Source organism: Triturus cristatus, chromosome 7, assembly GCF_964204655.1.
Source record: "Triturus cristatus chromosome 7, aTriCri1.1, whole genome shotgun sequence".
Taxonomy (NCBI): domain Eukaryota; kingdom Metazoa; phylum Chordata; class Amphibia; order Caudata; family Salamandridae; genus Triturus; species Triturus cristatus.
The window spans coordinates 966,399,825-966,422,563 of NC_140590.1; the positions used below are offsets into that span (position 1 = coordinate 966,399,825).

Here is a 22,739-nt window from a genome sequence, read left to right on the forward strand (position 1 = left end):
TCGCATCATGCCATCTTTCCACCTGTGACTTTACTACATACATGGCAGTAGTACCGGGCTGCATCGCAGTCTCCCGTGCTACTCGATCCGCTAACGCATTCCCTTCTCCAACTTTATCAACTACTTTCCTATGGGCGCTACACTTAACGATGGCAATTTTCTTTGGGTATGTCAGTGCAGTTAAAAGATTATGAACTAACTCTCCATGCATTATCTGTACTCCATGTGACGTTAAAAACCCTCTCTCTTTCCAGAGCAGGCCGAAGTCATGCGCTACTCCGAAGGCATAGCGGCTATCTGTATAAACATTGACACACAATCCTGTACTGAGCTCACATGCTCGTGTTAATGCTATCAGTTCCGCTGCTTGAGCTGATTTCTGTGGTATGCGTGCTGTCTCCACTATCGTTTGCAATGTGGTAATCGCATACGCTGCTGAAGTCGTACCATCTGGTAGCTTCAGGCAGGATCCATCCACCCACAGTTCTCCATCCACATCTGAAAAGGGCGTATCCTGGAGATCAATACGACCCTTTGTTTGTTCCTCAGTCACGAGAATACAATCATGCGCTTTCCGCGCCTCAGGCTGGGTTTCGGGGTATGGCAACAATGTTGCCGGGTTTAACGTTACGCACCTTTTTAACGTAATGTGAGGAGCCAAAAGCGTCAACTCATATCCCGTTAAACGGGCGCTGGTCAAATGCTGCGTCTTCGTTTGATTGAGCAGGGCATCGACAGCATGGGGGACTAATACCAACAACTTATGAGATAACACAATTCCCTCACTTTGGCGTATTGACACAGCTGTCGCCGCAACCGAGCGAAAACACCCTGGTAATGCTCGGGCGACAGGATCAAGTACAGCCGAAAAATATGCACAAGGGCGCTGCTTATCGCCGTGCATCTGCACTAAAACTGACAATGCACATCCATCTTTCTCATGCACATACAACGAAAAGGGTTTTGCATAATCAGGGGTCCCTAACACTGGTGCTGAACAAAGGGCCTGTCGTAGTTGCTGAAAAGCAGTATCACACTCATCTGACCAAGGGATTGGGATAGGCGTGTCCTTTGTCAAGAGGGCTAACAATGGCTTAGCTATGTGCGAAAACCCCAATATCCACTGTCTACAAAAAGAAACAAGGCCCAGAAATGCACGCACATCCTTCTGTGTGGACGGTCTCGGTGTGTCCAAAATTACTTGGATACGATCCGGTGTGAGTGCACGTCCCTCCTTAGACAAAAGGTGACCCAAATAAGTCACCTTTGGTCTACAGAATTGCAATTTCTTCCTAGATACCTTATGATTGTGGGATGCTAAAAAGGAAAGTAAGGATAACGTACTTTTTTCACACAACTCCAGGGTGTCAGCCGCCAGCAAGATGTCATCGACATATTGAATGAGGGCGACCCCCTCGAGCAGAACAAAGGAATCCAATTGTCTTTTCAAAGCCTGACTGTAAATGCTAGGGCTTTCTGTGTAGCCCTGGGGAATCCTACAAAAACGATAAGATCTATTATTTAATGTAAACCCAAAAAGATATCGGCTATCAGGGTGAATGGGAATGGAAAAGAAGGCATTCTTCAAATCGATCACGGAGAACATAGTCGCCGTAGGTGGTACCAAAGTAAGCAACGTCGTGATATCGGAAACCACTGGGTATTGAGGTATCACGATCTTGTTCACTTCTCTCAAATCAATTATAAACCGATAAACTCTGGCATCCGTATCCTTTTTCAGTATGGGAAGAGTCGGACTGTTACAAATGTTGTAGGGGACTTCCTCCACTACCCCTACCGCCATTAAATCCTGCACTATCTGTATGAGAGCCTCCTCACCCTCCTGGGAAATACGGTACTGTGGGAGGCGTGGTAACACCGCCCCCTCCTGGACGCTAATGTGGACCGGTGGAATCACCATTTGTCCCACATCAGTATCCGAAGTTGCCCACAAAGCACGAGGGAGGGTAGCTAACAGCGCATCCTCTGACATCGCACACATCCGTTCAGATCGGGGGTAATTGTCATTCAATATTACCCGCACACCAGCAGGGGAGCAGCGGATCGTAGCCCTAAAATGCTTTAACATATCAAGACCCATAATGTTGTCCGGTGTGTACGGGGCAAGCAGAAACGGACAGGGTGCAGAAAAGGAATCAACCTTAAACATGAGGGGCTGCGAAAGAGGGCTTCGGGAGAGTGTACCGTCAAACCCTACCGATGTGACCATTAAGCCGGATGGGGGAGCCCCCGGAACCAATTGCTTAGACAGTGCACTACGTGTCGCTCCCGTATCCACTAGGAACTGATCCGTAGAGCCCAAAACCTCAGCCTATACATAAGGGCCCTTCTGATCGACCGGCACCTCAACTGATTCTAACCCCCATCCAACGCATCCCTATGCATGCTGAGAGTCATGGTACCCCGACCGGTCAATCCCTGACACTTGATACTGATGCTGGCGATCGAAAACATTTGATCTATCTCGGTGCTGCCCAGCAGAGTCAAAACGAGCCTGTTCGTTAGAATTCCCTCGAAAGGTCGAGAAACCCCCTCTACCTCGCGGGCCACCGTGGGTATGCCCCTGACGCGATGCATGCAACACCGGGCAGTCCCTAGCCCAATGACCCGATTGCTTACAATACGCACATTGGTTCCTATTCAAATCAGATCGGCCCGAGGGAGGACCATAAGATCCTCCCCTACCTCTATTACTACCCCGTCGGGGCGGGCCATAGACTTGTGCCAACATCACCTTAGTTTTCAAATCTTTCGATTTCTTTTCTTCCTGGCCCTTCGCTTCTTGCTCCTGACGCTCATAATACTGGGCGATAGTCAGGAGGGCTGTCGGTGTAGCGGAAGACCAAGAACTTTCACTCGCTTTTAAACGGGCCGCAACTGCCGGCAGCAGATTAGCCACATATTTATCCGCAAAAAGGTGACGGCCCGTATCGTCAGTAAGCGACTGGCCACTAAAATCATGAAACGTCTCCTCAAAGCGCGTAAAGAAGTCCGCAACTGACTTGTCAACTTTCTGTTTACATGCAGCTAACATATTCCAGTCAATCTTTTTGGGGGGGATAATTGTCTTCAGCTTAGCCACAATAGCAGCAGGGAGATCTAAAATACTCTGGGGCGGTTTCTGCGCGGGCTTCCGCTCCCTATCCTCATCCTCAAGGTCAGACCACCGGGCCTTAAAGGCAACTATATCATCTACCTTTCGGACAGATCGCCACATATCCGGTGGTAGAATAAGGCCAAAGAACAGGTCTATATCTGCTAAAGTCATAACGCAAGAATTCAAGGCCCCCTCGACTTCTTCGTAGAAGGCCGCTGGATTCTTGCGGGGGTCAGGCAGCGCATTCTTTAATGCCATAACATCAGCTCTATGCCACGGAGTATAAACCCAATTATACACAAAATATCCCTTAGCATCGGCGGAGGTAATGTCCGAGCTAGTCCCCGCTCCTTTAGGAGGAACATACAAAGGCGCCGCCTCGCGCATTGGCTTAGCATGCACTAGATCGCTCTTATCTGATTGAGAGGTGGATGAGTGGCCTTCTGCGGTACACGAATCCGACTGCGTCTCCTCCCCTGCTCGTTGGCGCGCTTTTTCTTTATGGGCCAGCACCGCGTCCCGCAAGGCAAATAGCCGTCGAGCCGTATCAGGAGCCTTAGAGGGAGAAAAAACACCATCATGCAATGCTTTAGCATCCGATGTCACTTCTTCAGGCTCAAAGACACTAGAATATTTCCGAAAAGCAGCAATCACTTCCTCAGCGAAATGACTCAAAAAATACAATCTCTCTCTATCCTGCCACGACCCCCAAGTATGGAACAATTCATCCACGGACACCTTGCCCTTAAGTGCACGGAAGGAAATTTGCCGAAGCTCAGCCATATGCTCAGCCGATAACATGGACCGCGTATCTACCTTACCCGGACCCGGGACAGAATCTTGTGGCCTCGGTGCAGATGCGCCAACATAAGGGGGCGGAGAGCGATCTAGTAAATAAAAATCATCATCAAGATTATTAAGGACAGGATAAAGTGGCTGCCGAACAGCATATTGACCCGAGACTTGCAGCCTACGCTCTTTCTCTTGCCTCTCCGTTTGTTCTTTGTCCTCCCGACGCCTCGCTTCCTGTGCCCGCACATGATCATTCTTCCGTTGTTCTTTATCGAACAGCGCTTTCTCACGCTTCTCTCGCTCACGCACCTCCTTCACCCACAACCGCACACACTCAAACATATCCTGACGAGCACGCCGCTTACACATACACTGTTCCACATACTCAATCTTACGTATATCAAACGATCCATACAAAGGCCATCGCAACTCAGGATCTTTTTTAGTATATTTCCTCCATACTGTGCTGTACATTATGGAAGAAAGACCATGCTTCACATACATATCCCTATTAGGAGTCCCCTCTGGGGGAGCTGGAGCAGATTCCTCGAGGTTCAACCGGTTTCCGAAACAGCAACACCACTTACGGAGTGCGCTGAAAGCAGGCATGCTCAGGAATAATGCAAAATATGCAATATTATAGAGAAAATGGCACTTAATCGTTGCGCCGTTCAAAGTTACACAGCTCCGGAGAAATCTCTCCACATTACCTGCCTATATGTGTTGCAACGCATATATTTTCACAAAGACAAATACAAAATATGACTAGTCATCACAAATCAAACTCAAATAGCCAGATCAGGCTTCAAAAACTCGGAGCAAGTACCGTACACCGGTTCTTACCAATCAAGAGTCCAGATTCCAACTGCCAAGCTCCACAATCGCCCAAACGGCTTTCACGGCAGGACCGACAGAAGAGGTCTCAGTCGAGGACCGGCGCCACCCAGACGGTCAGCTCGGAAGGGAAGGAAGAAAAACCTCGGGATGCCAGGGCTAAGACGCCGCTGGCAGTGATCACGTCCCCGGCCAAATTCCTCACCTTCGTCGCGACCAGTCCTTCGAGCATCCGAGTCGCCGATGAGCCCCACGTGACGGGCGCTAATTGATGAATACAGGCCCCAGCTATGCCCGCAGGACACAAGGGTTCGCTCTCCTGTAATGGAATCTATAAGGAAGTTGGCACGGAAACTGCAAAGTACAAAGACAGCATTTATTAACCCTTAAGGGTGGTCCTACAATCCACACAACACTCTTCAGTATTGCATAGAGTAGCACAAAGAACTTACGTACATGGTCCCCTTTTATACACAATAGAGGGGCTCATAAGTGGGTGGATACAACATGAGGCCGAAGAACATTACCATTTATGGTCATTTTCGATACTGAATCAATATGTGGGTGGAGCTAACACACTCCTTGAGCCCGCGAAAACATGGTCAAGCAAGGCTAACTGATAACAGATGTGGTCAAGTCTGGGCATGTGCCAGATGGACAAAGGAGCTATTTATAGACTGTTACTAGGCAGATTACAAGAGCAACTAACACAGAGGTTGGACTCTTCTCGTGGGTAACACGTGGAAGCATAACAATACAAAATGGAGTCCGAACTTCGGTCAACATAACGGAGAAAACATGATCTGCATAAGGGAATTAATGTCTTTAGTAAATGCTTAATCACATCGTTGTTTCAATTTACAACATGGGGTCATCAGGGCCAATAAATTAGAATAAGAAGGGGAACCACACAGCCCCCCTTCTTAAAAAATTAAAATAAATAAAAGACTGGCATCGTGCCGGAGGCCATGCCCCCTCCTTGCAGCACTCTGCAAACGAGCCCCCTGGCGAGTTGTAAGTTGGGGAATTAATTCCTCTTCAATAGTGAGGGTCCCTGAGGGCCAACTAGCCCAACAGGCATCTCCAGTATGCACCAGGGAGCTGCGCTGCAGACAGGTGTTCTGAGGCCAAGCCCCTGTTTACACCTCTCTGCAACGCAGCTCTGTGGTGCTTACTGGAGGTACCTAGTGAACTAGTTTGACCCTAGGGACCCTTAGGATTCAAGGGGACTTAATCTCTCAACCTAGAACAGCCACAGGGCGCGTTTACACGGTGGTGAAGGGAGGGGACGGGGCCTGAGGTGACGTGTGCAAACACGCACTATGGCACGTTTTAAATTGTGGATATCATTTTCCTTCAATACTGAGGGCCCCTGGGGGCTAACTAGCCCACCAAGTGCTTCCAGTAAGCGCCACTGAGCTGCATTGCAGAGAGGTGGTCCAGGCCGTGCCACTTTTTACACCTCTCTGCAACGCAGCTCTGTGGCACTTACTGGAGGTACCTAGTGGGCTAGTTGGACCCTAGGGACCCTCAGGATTCAAATGAACTTAATCTCCCAACTAAAAACGGACACAGGGCGTGTTTACACAGTGGTGAAGGGAGGGTACGGGGCCTGAGTTAACGTGTGCAAAAACGCCCTGTGGCCTGTTTTAAGAGGTAGTTTTAATCCCCCTGCCCTATTATATACTAGGGGCTTACAGAGGAGGTCATGCTAATCACAGGGGGACCCCAACGCATAATGTTCCCTAGTGTATGTAGGTGTTTTCACTGTATTCTAAGTGTCTTTTAACATAGCACTGGCTCTAGGACTGGTTAGTCAGACTCAGTTACCATCAGTATCCGTCTGAAAAAGTTGAGGGTACAGGATGATTTTGCAACAAGGCTTCTTTCTGCTCTTCTTTTTGTTCTTTCTGCACATTATCCTTCTTCCTGCACTTTTCTTCGTCTTTGAGGACTTCTGTTGCTTCTTTCTGCACTTCTTTTTTTTCTTTCTGTGCATTTTTTCTTCTTTCTTCACATGTCCTATCTCTGTAGGCATAGTTAGAAATTAGCATTTAAAAAACCTTTGAAATTCACAGAAAAAACCATAGGTTTCAGGCACGTTATAGTTAGGAATTAGCATTTACAAAACCTCAGAAATTCACTGAAAAAAACCATAGGTTTCAGGGGTGTTATAGTTAGCTTGACTTTTCACTTGTACAAAACCATTGAAATTCCCCCGTTATAGTTAGTTCAGCTAACTATAACTCGCGCGCCCGCAATGCACTGCTGATGACATCACATATTACATCACTCATGACATGGTCAGTGACATCACTCATGACATCACTGATGACATCTCAAATGACATCACTGATGACATCACTGATGACATCATCCTTGTGATAGAGTGGCAGACCTCCTCTCACCCTAATATAACCTTTGATACACACATTCAAAAATAGAGACTAAACTTTTCAAAACAATGGACATACCAATACCAGTTACAACAACCTCTTCAGTAATTCTAAGATCCACATACACATCCACTCATTCACCAACAGTCCTATACAGTCACTCATACATGTATTCACTCATCATGTGTACTCATACACCTATATATCCTGTTACACAATGCCACTCATCCATAGAGTTACTCACACACATAGTCACTCATGCTAATAAAGAATCAAACACATTTATTTGGATATACAGTTATACACACACCACCACACTTACTTCTACGGAAACTTCCACATACTTAGTCTTTTAAACAATCACTTATAGAAACACATACTTATTCATACAGGAACTCTTTCAATCTCTCACTCTCACCTATACTCACTTATATACACCAATAGTCACATATACTAGTTTAAAACATATGTAGTTACTCATAAAGACACTATTGAGACAGTCATTCACTCACTAACACACCCATACACACACTCATCCACCCATACAGTCCTGCACACATGCTGTCTTCAACACATACAAAGAGTGAGTCACTCATTCATGCACCTATGCAGTACGTAATACCCCCTTACCGAACCATGCAGACACTCAGACTGATACTCAAAAAACCAACTAATAACCTATATAGACACACATGTAGCTACTCACCAACCCATGCAGCCACTTATACACAGAGTGAGAGACTGATACAGATATTTACATATTTAAACATTACTCACTAAGCCATGTATTCTCTATGATACACTTAATCAGTCAGTTACACAATAAATTTTTCAAAAACAAATCATCCATTTAGACACTTATATACCCATTTATTCTTCCATCGACCTTGAGATATACATATATAAAACATATTTAATTTTCAGAAAAACACACATTCACTGGATGATGTCATCAGTGATGTCATTTGAGATGTCATCAGTGATGTCATGAGTGATGTCGCTGACCATGTCATGAGTGATGTAATATGTGACGTCATCAGCAGTGCATTGCGGGCGCGCAAGTTATAGTTAGCTCAACTAACTATAACGGGGGAATTTCAATGGTTTTGTACAAGTGAAAAGTCCAGCTAACTATAACACCCCTGATACCTATGGTTTTTTCAGAGAATATATATATATATATATATATATATCTCAAGTCAAGAAATTCTTTATTTCGGCCTGACAAGGCCATAAAAGGACAGTTAAAAAACAAGTGTAACACAATCCAAGCAATTCAAGATCTCCGTTAGTGAAAAGCATATACATTAAAATGTTATTCGAAATTTCCTAAAAAGTTTAAAAGTATAATAAATATTTAAAAGTACACGTTTGTGACACATAATATATGATAACATCAGATTTATGAGGCAACCAATCACAATGAAGGAGTAGGGTGATTTAATTGAGCTAGCCCTGTCTTTAAAAAATCTCGGTGTGCGCACCACATTGAAAACAGATAGCGGGAAACAGAATACGCAATAGGCATATTAGTGTCGTATTTTACTATCTTGAAAGCCTGTGCGCAGTGAGATGTTCCGAGGTTTCTGCATAACTGCAGTAGCCATCTGTGTCTCGCTTTCTTGTAACTTGTTGCTCCGACTCCGGTATGTTAGTACATATCGGACAACCCTTGGTCGAACTGCCCCCCCAATTATTTGTAAAAGCACGTACGGGAAGTGTGCCGTGCCTAAACTGCAGATATAACTTTTTGGCAAGGACTGGCTGTATGTCATCAATGACAGGTTCTAACCTATATTGCAGTTTTACTTCTAAGAAGGAAGCCGTCAGTATGCCAGTCACGGGACTTCTCTGTAATAGGGTGAGATTGTATTCCTTGTAGTTCTTTGATAGGGCCTTCCTAGGTGTTAACGAATAACTATCTCCAGCATTAGCCCATAAATCATCCATTTCCATTCAAATTAGAGAGTTTTTAATATGGGCCAACCATGGAAATTTACTTGCTCCCTTTAGGTTTACCACTTCCCTCAGTTCCTCTCTGTAAGCAGATAATTCTGGGGAGCTTCATAGGCGACGCCAAAATACCAAGGGTCTGAAAGCGACCTCTTCTGCAATCGGGCCAACTCTAAGATCCATTCGAAGCGGCGTGAGCGGTGTACTTTTGGGGAGACCCAGGAGTTGTCTGGCAAAGGAATTCACAATCTTAGAAAGATGGTCAGGTGGCCGATGGCCCCAGATTTCTGCCCCATACAAAGCAGCTCCTCTTCCTTGTACCTTATATATTTCCAACACCGGCCCAATCATTTTATATGTACACTTCTTCTGCATCTTTGCTAACCCCCCGTTGTCTGGGCCAATTTTAAACTTGCCTTCTTTATTTGTACACTCCACTCCATTTTCTCGGTGAGTGACAATCCCAAGTATTCACAAACAGAAACTTTCTCTAAAAATTCCCCATCTAACTGGGGATTGGGTTGTGTAGAGTACCCTGCATTAAAAGCTAAGGGGCATATTATCAAGCATGGAGTTAAAATTATCGCTGCTTTAGCGGCAGAAAACTGCCACTAAAGCTGCAATAATGGGCTTGATAATATGCACTTGAGAATTCCAATAGAAGCCCATATTGTCACAAAACATGGGCTTCTATGGAAATTCTCAAGGGCATATTATCAAGCCCATTATCGGCGCTTTAGCGGCAGTTTTCTGCCGCTAAAGCGGCGATAATTTTAACTCTGTTTCTTGATAATATGCCCCCATATATATTTAGTTTTCTGAGTATTTATCTCCAGGCCCCTACTCTTGCAAAATGAGTGGGAAGTGTCCAGAGCCCTCTGTATTTCCATAGGGGACTTTGACAGCAGGAGGGTATCGTTGGTGAACATCAGGCTGGTACCTTGCGGTTCGCCAACCTTGGAGCATCTATGTGCCTCCCTGTTGTCATTAGGCCTGGGCTAAAATTCTGTTCCGCTCGAGGAAATTGCGATAATTTGACATTTTCGCGTTCCGCGGAGAGCGCGAAAATGTAAAAATTTCCGCAATCCGCATTTTACCGGAAATTTTTTACTTGCTCGCGCTGTAAAATAATACATTCTCGCGTGCGCACGATCGCCTTACCTGAATCCCCGCGTTCGCCGACAAGTTTTCCCAATCCGGTCGCGTTCTCCACGAGATGTTGGATTGTTGGTAGCCATTTGCGCTGTCTCGCGACAGTTCGCGCCAGCAGTAACGTCATGCGTCACGCGATCACGTCTTTCTTCTCGTGATCATGCACCGCGAGACAAGTGAAAACAAGATGGCCGCACCCGCAAGCAGCCGCATGGGTAAGTTGGCGAGCCGCGACCACGCAGAAAATACCGCGAACGGGCGGTAAAAAAACTTCCGCATCTTCGCGATATTTCCGCATGTTTGTGGAGATTTTTAACATTTTCGCGATAATTTGCAAAAGTGAATTTCGCAAATTCCGCCCACCCCTAGTTGTCATGGCCTCCACTAGGCCTGTAATAACTAAACAGAAGAGGGTCAGGGCCAATACGCACCCTTGTCGTAAAACCTCTGTCTAAAGGTATGCGGTCAGTAAGCTCTCCATTTTTCCCATGCCTAATTTGGGTAAAGTTATGTTCATGTAGTCTTTTCAAATGGTGGCAAAGATACGGGGGGCACCCAGGTCTAAAAGGATATCCCATAATTTCTCAGTTGGAACTAAATCGAATGCTGATTTTAAGTCCACAACGATCATATAGAGGCTGCCAACCTCCAAGGTCACTGTCTTCCAGTGCAGTAATTGCAACCTGAAGATTTGGTCGATAGTGGACATTTTTGCTCTAAAAGTGGCCCAATATGGGCTAAGAATAGTATATTCTTCCATCCAATTCTGTAATCGGTCCAGCAGCACTTGTGCGTATATTTTCTGGGTGACATCAATGAGACTGATGGGCTGATAGTTTGCGGGATGGAGGGTTGAGACCTTTTTATAGAATGGGATGATTTCTGCCCCCAACCAAGTCGTAGGGATCGCCATTCCCTGGAGAATAGCATTGAATAGGGTCCATAAGTACGGGGCCCAGATATGTATGTATGTATGTATTATATTCTTGTTGAGCGCGACTGCCACCCCAAGGGTATCCTGGCGCTTGACCTTCAACGGATCATCAGATCTAATGCACTACATTGCTCTTGGAAAAAGAAAGGTCTTCAATTCTTTTTTAAAGGAAGTTAGATCTTGCTTACTCCTTAGCGACAGTGGAAGGGTATTCCACAACTTAGCTGCTGCAAAGCCAAAAGCGCGGCCGCCCATCCTCACTCTGACAAATTTAGGAACTTTTATCAGGAACGCCGAGGAGGATCTTAGGGGTCTAGCAGCCTGATACCAAAAAAAGAGGTTTTGGAGTGGCAGAGGTCCCAGCCCATGCAACGCCCTGAAAACAATGCATGCGGCCTTAAAAAGAATACGCTGCTGGACAGGCAGCCAATGAAGGTCGAATAATGCTGCTGAGGATGACGCGGAGCGTGGTCGGGCTAGGGCCAATTTGGCTGCCATGTTTTGAACCCTCTGCAACCTAGCTACCAAAAACTTGGGAGCCCCCAGAAGCAGTGCGTTACAGTAGTCTAGTCTACTGAGTATAGTACTACGCACCACCTCTGCTCGGGCTCCCAGGGGGAGCAACGGCAGGATTTTACGTAGGGCTCGAAGTAAGCCCATACACGTTGCTGTGGTCTTGTTTACAGAGGCGTCAAGCTGCAGACTAGGTTCAAACATGACCCCCAGATTACGAGCCGACTCAGCAGCTGTCACAGTGCCCAAAATAGAAGCCGGCCAGAAATCCCCTGGCAGCGGGCGAGAAGGCCGGTCCAAGGAGCAATAAAGCACCTTGGTTTTTGCCCCGTTAAATTAGAGCAAATTAAACCGAAGGCATTCTGCTTTTTCCGACATACACTGATGAAAAGTGTCCCTCGAGACCGCCTCCTTACCCTCAACAGAAAAAATCAGTTGCGTATCATCGGCGTAGTTGATAACTGAAATGCCGAATGATTTTATCAAACTGATTAGGGGTCGGAGGTAAAGATTAAAAAGGATCGGGCTGATTGCGGACCCCTGTGGCACACCCTGCTTCACCTGACGTATGGCTGAGCAAAAAGGTGGTAATGCAACCGCTTGTTGCCTATTACCAAGATAAGATTTTAGCCAGCCTAACGCCAAACCAGCAACACCCACTCTCTGAAGGCGGTCCAAAAGGACAGCATGATCCACCATGTCGAACGCGGCCGACATGTCCAGCAACACTAAAAATGCTGCCTTACCTGTGTCGACACGCGTTCGCATATCATCCAACACGGTAATCAAGGCGGTCTCGGTCCCATGCGCTGGTCTAAATCCAAATTGGACTGCATCCAGATATGAGTTGGATTCCAGGAAGTTAGATAGAGTTCTTGTGACCAGCCTCTCCAAAGTTTTTATAGGAAATGGTAGCAACGAGATAGGCCTATAGCTAGCTGGACATAGCGGGTCCAAAGAAGTCTTTTTTAACAAGGGTGTCACTATTGCCAGCTTCCAGCTGTCAGGGACCGAAGCTGTAGCCAATGACTGGCAGCACATGGTATGCAGCGGAGGTAGCAGTTCTGTCTGGAGAGCCTTCCATATCTTGTGTGGCAAAGGGTCAAGTGGGGAACCTGAGGACACACCATTAGCTAGTGTATAGAATTCCTCCAAGGAAGGGGTAGGAAAGCAAGATAGTTGCTGTTGCTCCCCTTTAACCTCCTCATCACTTGGGGAGTGGAGAGATTTCAATGGAGAAAGCTTTCCCGAGGCCACGTTGCCCGAGGTCGAAAGGCCACTCAGAATTAGCTTAATTTTTTCCTCAAACGCAGAGGCCAAGGAGTCACACAGTTCCTGAGATACTACAGTAACTGGTGCTGCGCAGGCAGGATTGGCCAAGTTATTTACCAGTTTAAAAAGGGTCTGTGATTTATTAGTGGCTTTGGTCAAAGAATCTTCCAAGAACTTTGCCTTGGCCATCCTTAAGTGGACTTAATATTCCCGCAAGGCCTGCCTATACGTCACACGATCCAATTCCCCGTATCCTCTCCTCCAAGCACGCTCCGCCTGCTTACAGCGAAGTTTCTGTTGACTAAGATCGTTAGTAAACCAGGCGTTGGCTCTCAGAGGTTTGTTCTTCATCCTCTTTAGAGGGATCAATTCGTCTAATGATGTCAGAATTTGTTGACTAAGAGCAGCATAGCTTTTATCCACAGTTTCCTCCACCGCAAATGTTGTGGACAGTAGTGAAGGTAAACTTGACCCCCTTAACAAACGAGACCACTGTCTACTAAATTTATGCCTAGCCAGGCCATCTTCACTACGCTGTTCTCCTGACACAAAGATGGACATAAGGAACAAAGCATGATCTGTCCAGCATTGATCCATGACCTCATTAATAACGACCAACTTCTTGTCCGCAAAGACCAAGTCCAAGGTGTGCCCCTTCACATGAGTAGAACACTGCACAAGCATCTCTAGCTGTATATTGCTACATGCTTGGCAGATTTCTCTGAAGGCTAGTTCTTGTGAGCCTGAGGGTCGTAGATTGAAATCGCCCAACACTTGAACTTAGAATGTGAGTTAGATAGGTCATAAACAAGGTCAATAAATTGCTGGAAGGAAGAAGTGATTCCGGAGGGTGGTCTATAACAAAGAAGACCTGCTAATACTATGCCACCCTGAGCCATCAGGGAGAAGCCCAAGAGTTCAAATCCTGTCACTTGTTTAACTGCGAGCTGTGAGAGGGAGAGTGTGTCCCTACAAATAAATCCCACTCCACCACCCCTCCCCGTAGTTCGAGGAATATGTCTTATAAAGTAGCCCGGAGGGCAAGCCCAACCCAGCTCCGCTCCACTATCTGTTCTGGTCCAGGTCTCTGTTAGAAACAAAATATCCAATTTAGCAGACTCAACTAGTAACGCAATTTCGGCATGGTGCTTCACAAGGGAGCGGACATTAAGAAGGCCACAAGATATAGTGGGCTGGATAGATGACCGCGTAGTAGATCGTTTACTTGGGGCCATATGGTGGTTCAAGGCACACAATTCTTCTCAGGAGTATACTAAGTGTGGAGTAGTCGGCCCTGTAGTACCGGGAGCAACCGGGATGCGAAAGGGCCCAAACGGGCTTACCTCTGGCGCGCCCACGGTGCGCCCGCTGCGCGCGAACGCTGCGCGCCCGTTCGCCCATTCTTATTAATAGTATTACGCCACGCGGGTTCCGCCTAGTATGGCGTCTGACCCACCCAATATGGCGCCTAGAATGGCCACTACAGATACTAGGTTCAGTACGAAAAAGATCTCCGGGGATCTTGTCTAGATCCGGGGCCTTTGCAGTAATTACCCGGCTTATAGCATCCGTTATCTCTTTTAAGGAGATTTCTGGGGTATCGGAGCAAGAAAGTTATTGGTGGGAACATTCTTGTATAGTTTGCCCTGCATTGCCCTCTCCCCTAGAATAGAAGGACTGAAAGTGGGCCTTCCAAACTTCTGCCCCTAGATTTGGTTCGATTGCTGATTTACCCTCTATGGAACCTGTATTAATTAGGTTCCAAAAAGTCCTCATGTCCCTATTGCTTAATGTGTTTCTCAGGCTCTTCCATTTGTCTTCTTCCCAGTTTCTTTTTGGCAGTTTAATAATATTTTTGTAGACTAACCGCTTAGCCTTTATTTGCAACTTGTCCTTGGATTTAATTTAATTAAGTCCGCTTAAATCCCGAGGGTCCCTTGGGTCCAACTAGCCCACCAGGTAACTCCAGTAAGTGCCCATGAGATGTGTTGCAGAGAGGTGTAAAAAGGGGCATGGCCTCGGAACACCGCTCTGCAACACAGCTCTGTGCCGCTTCTTGGAGGTACCTGGTGGGCTAGTTGACCCCCAGGGACCCTCAGGATTCACAGGGACTTAACCCCTCAACTTACAACATGCTAGGGGGCACATTTGCACAGTGGTGCAGAAAGGGGGCGGGCCTGATGTAAGAAGTTAGCAATCTTGCTGTGTGGCACTTACTGGTGGTAATAAAAGAGATAGTTGGCCCAAAGGTTGATGTTGGGGGCTAACTCCTCCTCCTGTTAACTACAGTAAATACCACACAGTGGGATTGCTAAGAGGTGTTTCGGAGGCCATGCTCACCTTTCTCCACCACTCTGGAAACACGACTGGTATGTTATAGTTAGAAATTAGCATTTAAAAAACCTTTGAAATTCCCTGAAAAAAACCATAGGTTTCAGGGACGTTATAGTTAGTTGGACATTTCTTTCGTACAAAACCATATAAATTGCCCCATTATAGTTAGTTCTGCACCCACAATTCACTTCTGATGATGTCACATATTACATCATTTATGACATGGTCAGTGACATCACTGATGACATCACTGATGACATCTCAAATGACATCACTGATGACATCATCCACGTGAATATCTGATGCACCTCCTCACATTCTAATATAACCTTTGATACACCCACTGTAAAATACAGACTACCATTTGCCAAACTATCGACACACCAATACCAGTTACTACATACGCACACACTGATTCCTAGGTCTACACACACATCCACTCATTCACCCATATAGTCACTCATGCATGCAGTCACTCATCAATACAACACTATCATAAGCACTCAGACACCTACAGACACTCACACACCACCACTCATCCATGGAGTTACTCACACAGCTAATCAGTCATGCAAAGAATCAATTACACTTCCATTTACTGACCTATACAGTTATACACACACTACATCACTTATTCAAACCGAAACAAATGCACACTTACTCTCATATACAATCACTGATAGAAGTACACACTCATCCATACAGCCACTCTCACAATCACTGACTCTCACGTTTAGTCATTTATATACTCCAACTTTCAAATACACTACCTTTTACATATGCAGTTACTTGGACATGTACCACTGAGACATCCATTCTCTCACCAACATACCCATACACACACACACCCACCCATACAGCTGTTTGCACATGCACTCTTGAATCCATACACCCAGTGAATCAACCACTCACACATCTATGCACAGTCACACACCTCCCACCCACCCACTCACACACTCAGGCACCCATAAAGATACTCAGGCAAACAATCCATCACCCATATAGACACTCATGTAGCTACTGACCAACCCATGCAGCAGCTTACACAACAACAGACAGACTGATACGGACATTCCCACAGTTTAGTCACTAACCCATGCATTCAGTAAGACATGTTTAATCACTCACTCATACAATCAGTCATGCATCTACAAAATCCTCCATCCACACACTTATACACCTACTCATTCTTCAATACACCTTGGCATATATATATATATATATATATATATATATATATATATATATATATATATATATATATATATATATAGAACATATTTAAACTTTACAGAAACACACAGTCACTGGATTATGTCATCAGTGATGTGATTTGTGATGTCATCAGTGATGTCACTGACCATGTCATGAATCATGTAATATGTGACATCATCAGAAGTGCATTGCGGGTGCGTGAGTTATAGTTAGGTAAACTAACTATAATGGGGCAGTTTCTATGGTTTTGTACGAGAGAAATGTCCAACTAATTATAACGTCCCTGAAACCTATGTTTTGTTTCTGTGAATATATATATATATAAATATATATTATATATATGTATATATCTATATATCTCCAAGGTACATATATGTGGAGATAATCTATTCTTACTTACGTTTTGATATTTTGTCCTGGATAGTTGCATGCCTCGATTTTCTGGATTTGATATTCAGGGCTCACATCCTTTTCTTTAGGGATCAGATGCCCATTTGCCCATGGTACATCCAATTCCAGTCCCCTTTAGTATTCTACATTATTTTCTTCTGGTCCTGTGAGCTTAACTAGCATATTTTCTTCTGTATTTTCCCTTGTTGTGCTCCTTATATATACTGATGATGGTTCCTTTGGATGGCGTGACTTCCTTCTTGAAATTACTGGTGCCATATGCCTCACTTTTGCCTGTTGTCGTAGGGTGTTGCATATGAGTCATATTCATAGAGTCGTGAGCTTTCATTCATCTTTAATAATGGTGTGTATGCAGTACTTGGGCCCTTTCCTGCAGAGGCCTTTATTGGGATGAGTTGTGTGCTCCAAGTAAGAAGCTGTACCATCGTTCTGTTTTCCTTTTTCTGACTGAGAGAACTTCTTGTATCTATTTTATTTTTCCATTAGGTTGTTGTATTTCCCTGGTTCCTTCTATGCTGTGGCTATATTAGGAAGGTGACCTTCTGGAGCTATATGCATGTTAGAATTGCTCTTGTGCGGTGTACTGTAGCGGTCTAGCTGTGGACCCATGATGGGAGTTCAGTTTGTCTAACACTGTGCCAGTGGCTTTGACCAGTGGGCCTTGTGTGTTACATGGAAAATTGGTTCCATTGTCTTGTTAAGAAGCAAACTGTGATTTCCTTCTCCAGCTGTTTCACATAGTGGGATGTGTTGTTATACCCATGGATTGTAATGATGTTCCTGTCTGTTGCTTTGATGTTTAGTTCAGTGGGGCTGCTCAGGGTCACTTGAATGTGAGATCTCTCCTTTTATAGGGGTCTGTTGGTGGTTGGTCCTGGTACATGTTGATTACCTATGATTTGTTTGCCATGCATATGGTATTTTTGCCGTCTGTGTACCCTGTTGCTTGCTTTTTCTGTGTCTTTTGATGTTCTTTCCAGTGTCTGCTTGTCCTATGCAGTCACTGTTTCTTTGGTCGTGAGTCTGTCTTTGACTGGATGTGTGGGCTGTTAGGATGTCTACTGTAGGATACTCCGCAGATGAAGCCGACTCCTTTGCTTGATTTATTCCTTCACATTCTGGCTACGTTTGCACGAGCCATAGGTTGTGTTTATCCACTGGTTCCTGATTTGCACGTCTTGTGGATTGCTGGTTGCTACGCTGTTGAAATAGTGCCCTGTCATTGGTGGTGGAGATTCTGTCTTTGCCTTGGTGACTCTGTAACTGTTGCTGTTTAGCCTTTAGTGTTTTGGGGAAATGGCAGTGTGTTTGTGCCATGAACACCTGGTGCTTGATGGCACATTATTGTTATGAAGTTTTAAAGCTTTGCTCCCTCCCGCCTTTGCTCATTTTTGTAAATAATTTTTTTGATTGAGTTTTTGTCCAAAAAGCTATACAACTCAACAATGACATAACTTTATATGCATTCAGTGGCACAGTGGTTGTATACAGTAGCAACAATAAACTCAAGGGTTGTCGCCCCTCTAAGCAAGCTGAGATGTGACGTCTGCGGGCCAGGGGGGCATACAGGCTACGGGAGTAAGGGGTGGTGGGGAGGGGGCCAGCCTAAACAGAAACGCATGAAGAGTGAGAATGAGTACAGGAAAGGGGCAAATCTGGCAGCTGCGTGATCTGGGCCAGTCACGTTTGTGGCCAAAAGAAGGTAGGCACTACTATCAGTCCTCAAGTTAATAATGTATCAGAGTCTCAGAAGGTCCCATTTGTGGATAGAGTAGTAGAGAAAGTAAGGTCTCCTAGTCCTGCACCAGTGGGCCCCGATATATGCCTTATGCATCCTCCCTATGCAGTGCCACTGCCTCAGCCTTCCACCATCTGGTGAACAGCGCCAACCACTGAGATGAGGTCTGAGAAATGGGAGACTTCAAATGGAATGTGACAACCTTTTTTGCCAATCTAAGAGCTAAATCGAGGAAACGAGTAGCAGCCTTACGATTTTGTGGTCTGGGGTAAATGCCCAATGAGCCCACATCCCAGGTGGAAAGATTCAGGATGCCCACGAGGTGCTCTAGTTGCATGATGATGGAGGGCCAATAAGTGTGCAAGTGTATGCAGTCCCACAAGTTGTGTTTCAGATCAGCTGCCTAGGTGCTACATCTAGGGCACAAGTCGGAGGTGCCTGGAAATAACCATATGATTTGCTTAGGGGAAAGATGCGTAATGCAGGATGTAAAATTGGATGACTTTGAGGTGGGTCTTATGAGACACCCTCTTTTGATACACCAGTGCTCTGTCAGATTCCCCATCCTGAAACGGTCTACCAAATCTTCCTCCCAAACCTCCCTCAATGGCAGAAGCGAAATCTGCGTGTGTGCAAGGATTGCCCTAGTAGGCTAAGTAATTATACTATGGCCCTCACCCAGAAGCTGATGCGTGTCGAGTTTGGTGCTCCATGCTCCCCACATGTCCTTCAGCACTCCCGCCCCCCTTGAGGGAAGCATAAAGGAGAAACTGGCCCTCAGGAAGGGCATATCGTTCCACCAAAGCCTCGTATGGCAATAGTTGCCTATTGGCATGAAGTGAAGTTCTCCCATACAATAGATATCAGCCTCCTCTCAACTCCAGAAGCGGCTACCAACAAGGTGGCCCTCCAGGATAGGAAACCCAAGCAATGGTATGGCCGGAGCATACAGGGGAATTGCTTACTAAGATGTAGTGTGTGCTTTAGGCATGGCAGGGCAACCGTCATAAGAATGGCAAGTCAGGGTGGCTTGCACCCGGTGGTGGCGGTAGTGAAGGAGGAGCGCCCCCCTCAATCATTCTGATGTCCCCCAAGTAGCAGTCCAGCAAGAAAGCCACTGTATCTGGGATGCCAGGTAATAAAGTTCAAAGTTAGGTGCCCCGAGGTTCCCCCACTCAGATGGGAACTGGATTTTCGCAATGGCCACCCATCTGCGAGACCTGTGCCACAGGAGCTCTCGCGACAGGGTATGTAATTTATGAAACAAGGAACCAGGGAGGAAAAGGGGGAGATTTACAAAATAATGAGTCAGTCAGGCAAGTATGGTCATCGTAGAGATTGCCACTCGGCCCGACACTCCCTCCAGTCTTTGCTCATCTTTAAATTCAGTGGCATTTGACCCCGGGTCCTGTCATGAACTGTTTTGCACTTCTGTGCTTCCCGGGTCCTTGCACAATCTGAGTCCTTTGCAAGCATTTTGGTCCCACTGCCCAGGATTTCTTCTACTGGACTTGCTTCAGCAGTCCTTGTTTTTCTGCTGACCCTATAAATTAATGCCCTAGGTGTGAGTTTGATTCTGCCCGCCAAACTGTGCTGTAGGACTGAAGTTGTTTCTGCCTTTGGTACCTATACTTACCCTTAGGCTGTAGTTGCTTTTCTGGAGTAGTAGTAGGCCCCTGTTTTTTTCTTTACGTATTTCAGCATAATCTGCCTCTCGATGAAGGTTGCGGTGTGTCTACCCTTCTGTGTGGTCTGATTTGTCTTTACTGATTCTCAGACTCACCTCCATGGGGTACAGGTTTGGTACTGATTCATGAGGTAGGAAATCTGTGCATAGAAGAAGCCATCAGAACAGAAAGTTACTTGGCTTTGGTGACTATCTTTCTGAGGGATACTGTGCGTGCACATTCCTCACGTCTCCCACTCTGTCCCGTCTATGAAGTTTGTTTTTATGTGGTAGCTTGGTTTCTGGTAGATTTTCTGCTCTCAGTGCACCTTGTGGTGCCTTGTATGTGCCTTGTATGGCTCTGGGATGGAGCGACGGTTTCATCTTTGGTTATGAGAGTGCTCTTTTAAATGTCCATATCTAGTCTGGCATGTGGGAGGATTCATGAGATGAAAAATTCCCTAGTTGATGAAAAGGGGTTTGGAAAGGCAGGAAACGAAGGAGTAACCCCTTCTTCCAATTCTTTCTTATTGCGCCTTTCAACCACACATCACCAGTGGTTTTTTTCAGGGAGACATTCCTTAATGGCAAATGCAGCCCCATTCTTACATCAAAAGTACCATCTTTTTGATATGTAGAACACACATGGGTGTGACATTAACGGAACGCTACGGCTAATTTTCTGTAAAATTACTCGAACGCATAGTTAGAGAATTTCACTGCAAATCGCTTGGTAGAGGGTACATAGAGATAAACCATGTCAATTTCAAAGGCTGTTCTACGTTTTTAATGCATGTTTTATATGAGAATATGTGTATGCTTCTGCAAAACTGCATAAACACATGCGTATCTGTAAGAGTATAATGCTCAAATTAAAATATTACACGGAAAATCATTGTAGCCCTGTTACTTTAAGTCTGTTTAACACAATCTGTTTTATTCTCACTTTAGAAGTTCCTTGGCATATCACACATCATTTCTCATCGATGAAGATATCAGGTTGCTTCAATAAAGGAAGCTTTGCCAGTCATTAGCTCTCTTTGTTGGATGAAGATTTCAGGGAAGATGGCGTCTGGACTCACCTGCAGCTAAGAATGTCTTCCAGTCTATCCAGCCTCGTTTGCGTCAAACCATTGTATCTTCGTCTGTGAATGTGAAGGCAGTATTGACTGCGCATAATAAAGTGAGCACCTCAGGTAACATGAACATAGCCGCAATGACAAAACACCTATAAAATACAACAGCATATACAACTACGGGTTTTGCAAATTAATCATCAAATTATGTGACCAAATTATGTAACGTTGTAAACTCAAAGCCATGTTTTCATTTAATAATGCTATTTTACTGAATGCTACTTATACCAAAGTCAACACGAGGATCTCTATAGACTCAAATTTTAATCAAGCATTTGAGTTAGGCTGTGATTCTGATTCAGGGGCAATATGGGTGTGCATTTTTGCCTTGATATTATTAGTATAAAGGTACTTTCTTTATTTTCTGTCTTTTACTTAAACTTAAACATAATATCAGCTCCAAGGTATTTACTTTCGATCCTGGACAAGTACAAGACTTGGTTCACCATGCACAAAGCATATTGGTTGACAGGCATGGCGAATACCCAACACTTGTGCTGCACTTCAAACTAACCAGAAATATGAGATTCAACCATTCCCATCCCACTGTCTACCACACATCCAGAAGAATGAGCTATGGAGACAAACCTGGCAAAGTGCAGAGACCCCTGTCTGTGAAAGCATCCTTCCGTTCAAGAAGAGTCTGATAACTATACTCTTTCGATGAACCTTTATAGCATCGAACTACAAACTACCAACATGATCACCACGTTCGGCCGGGACCAGACCTCATTCCTATGAGCCATCATTCTGTGCAAGACTTACCAAAGACTTCTGAGCTGAATTCCCTTCTGATCCTTACAATGCCACAGGAACTGGAGCACATGTGTATTTATTGTAATAATGGATTGGACCTGACAGCTTCCTCCACAGATTTTAAAGTCACCTTGAGGTGACCTGCCAGCATGCTGCAAAACTTGCAAATGAATTATTAAATAAATTAATATGAATAGCACGATAACACCATTTGAACAATACAGGATAGTGCCATTTTAAAAATGTGCAGAACTTTGGTCTGTGCTGGTATTAACATTTTATTTATTTATTTATTTATTTATTTAACGTTCTTATATAGTGACATGAGCACCAGAAGGCATTTAGGTGCTATTCGTCAAAATATGGGTCCATGCAGTTTAAGAACGTCAACAGAGAGGATAAAAGAGCAACAGTAACTTTATCTGGAAGGTAGGGGATGAGGTGGAAGGGTAAGGAGGTTTTGCATGCTTGTGTCTAGGTATTTATGCTGTGACCATACGTTATCTATGTTTCTATCAT

The 22,739-nt window shown here is 45.1% G+C and overlaps 1 protein-coding gene across 2 annotated transcripts in view; it reads left to right on the top strand.

The window, feature by feature from the left end:
• The window catches only part of SLC25A48 (solute carrier family 25 member 48), a 327,922-nt gene extending 305,447 nt beyond the window's left edge, over positions 1 to 22,475 (top strand). The window contains exon 7 of one of the 2 annotated variants that reach the window (XR_014966647.1): positions 21,280 to 22,457. The gene's annotated coding sequence lies outside the window, so the exon portion shown is untranslated. Of the gene's footprint in view, positions 1 to 21,279 lie in introns of both variants that reach the window. The other variant, XM_085618001.1, reaches the window with a different exon arrangement.
• The last annotated feature ends 264 nt before the right edge of the window (positions 22,476 to 22,739 follow it).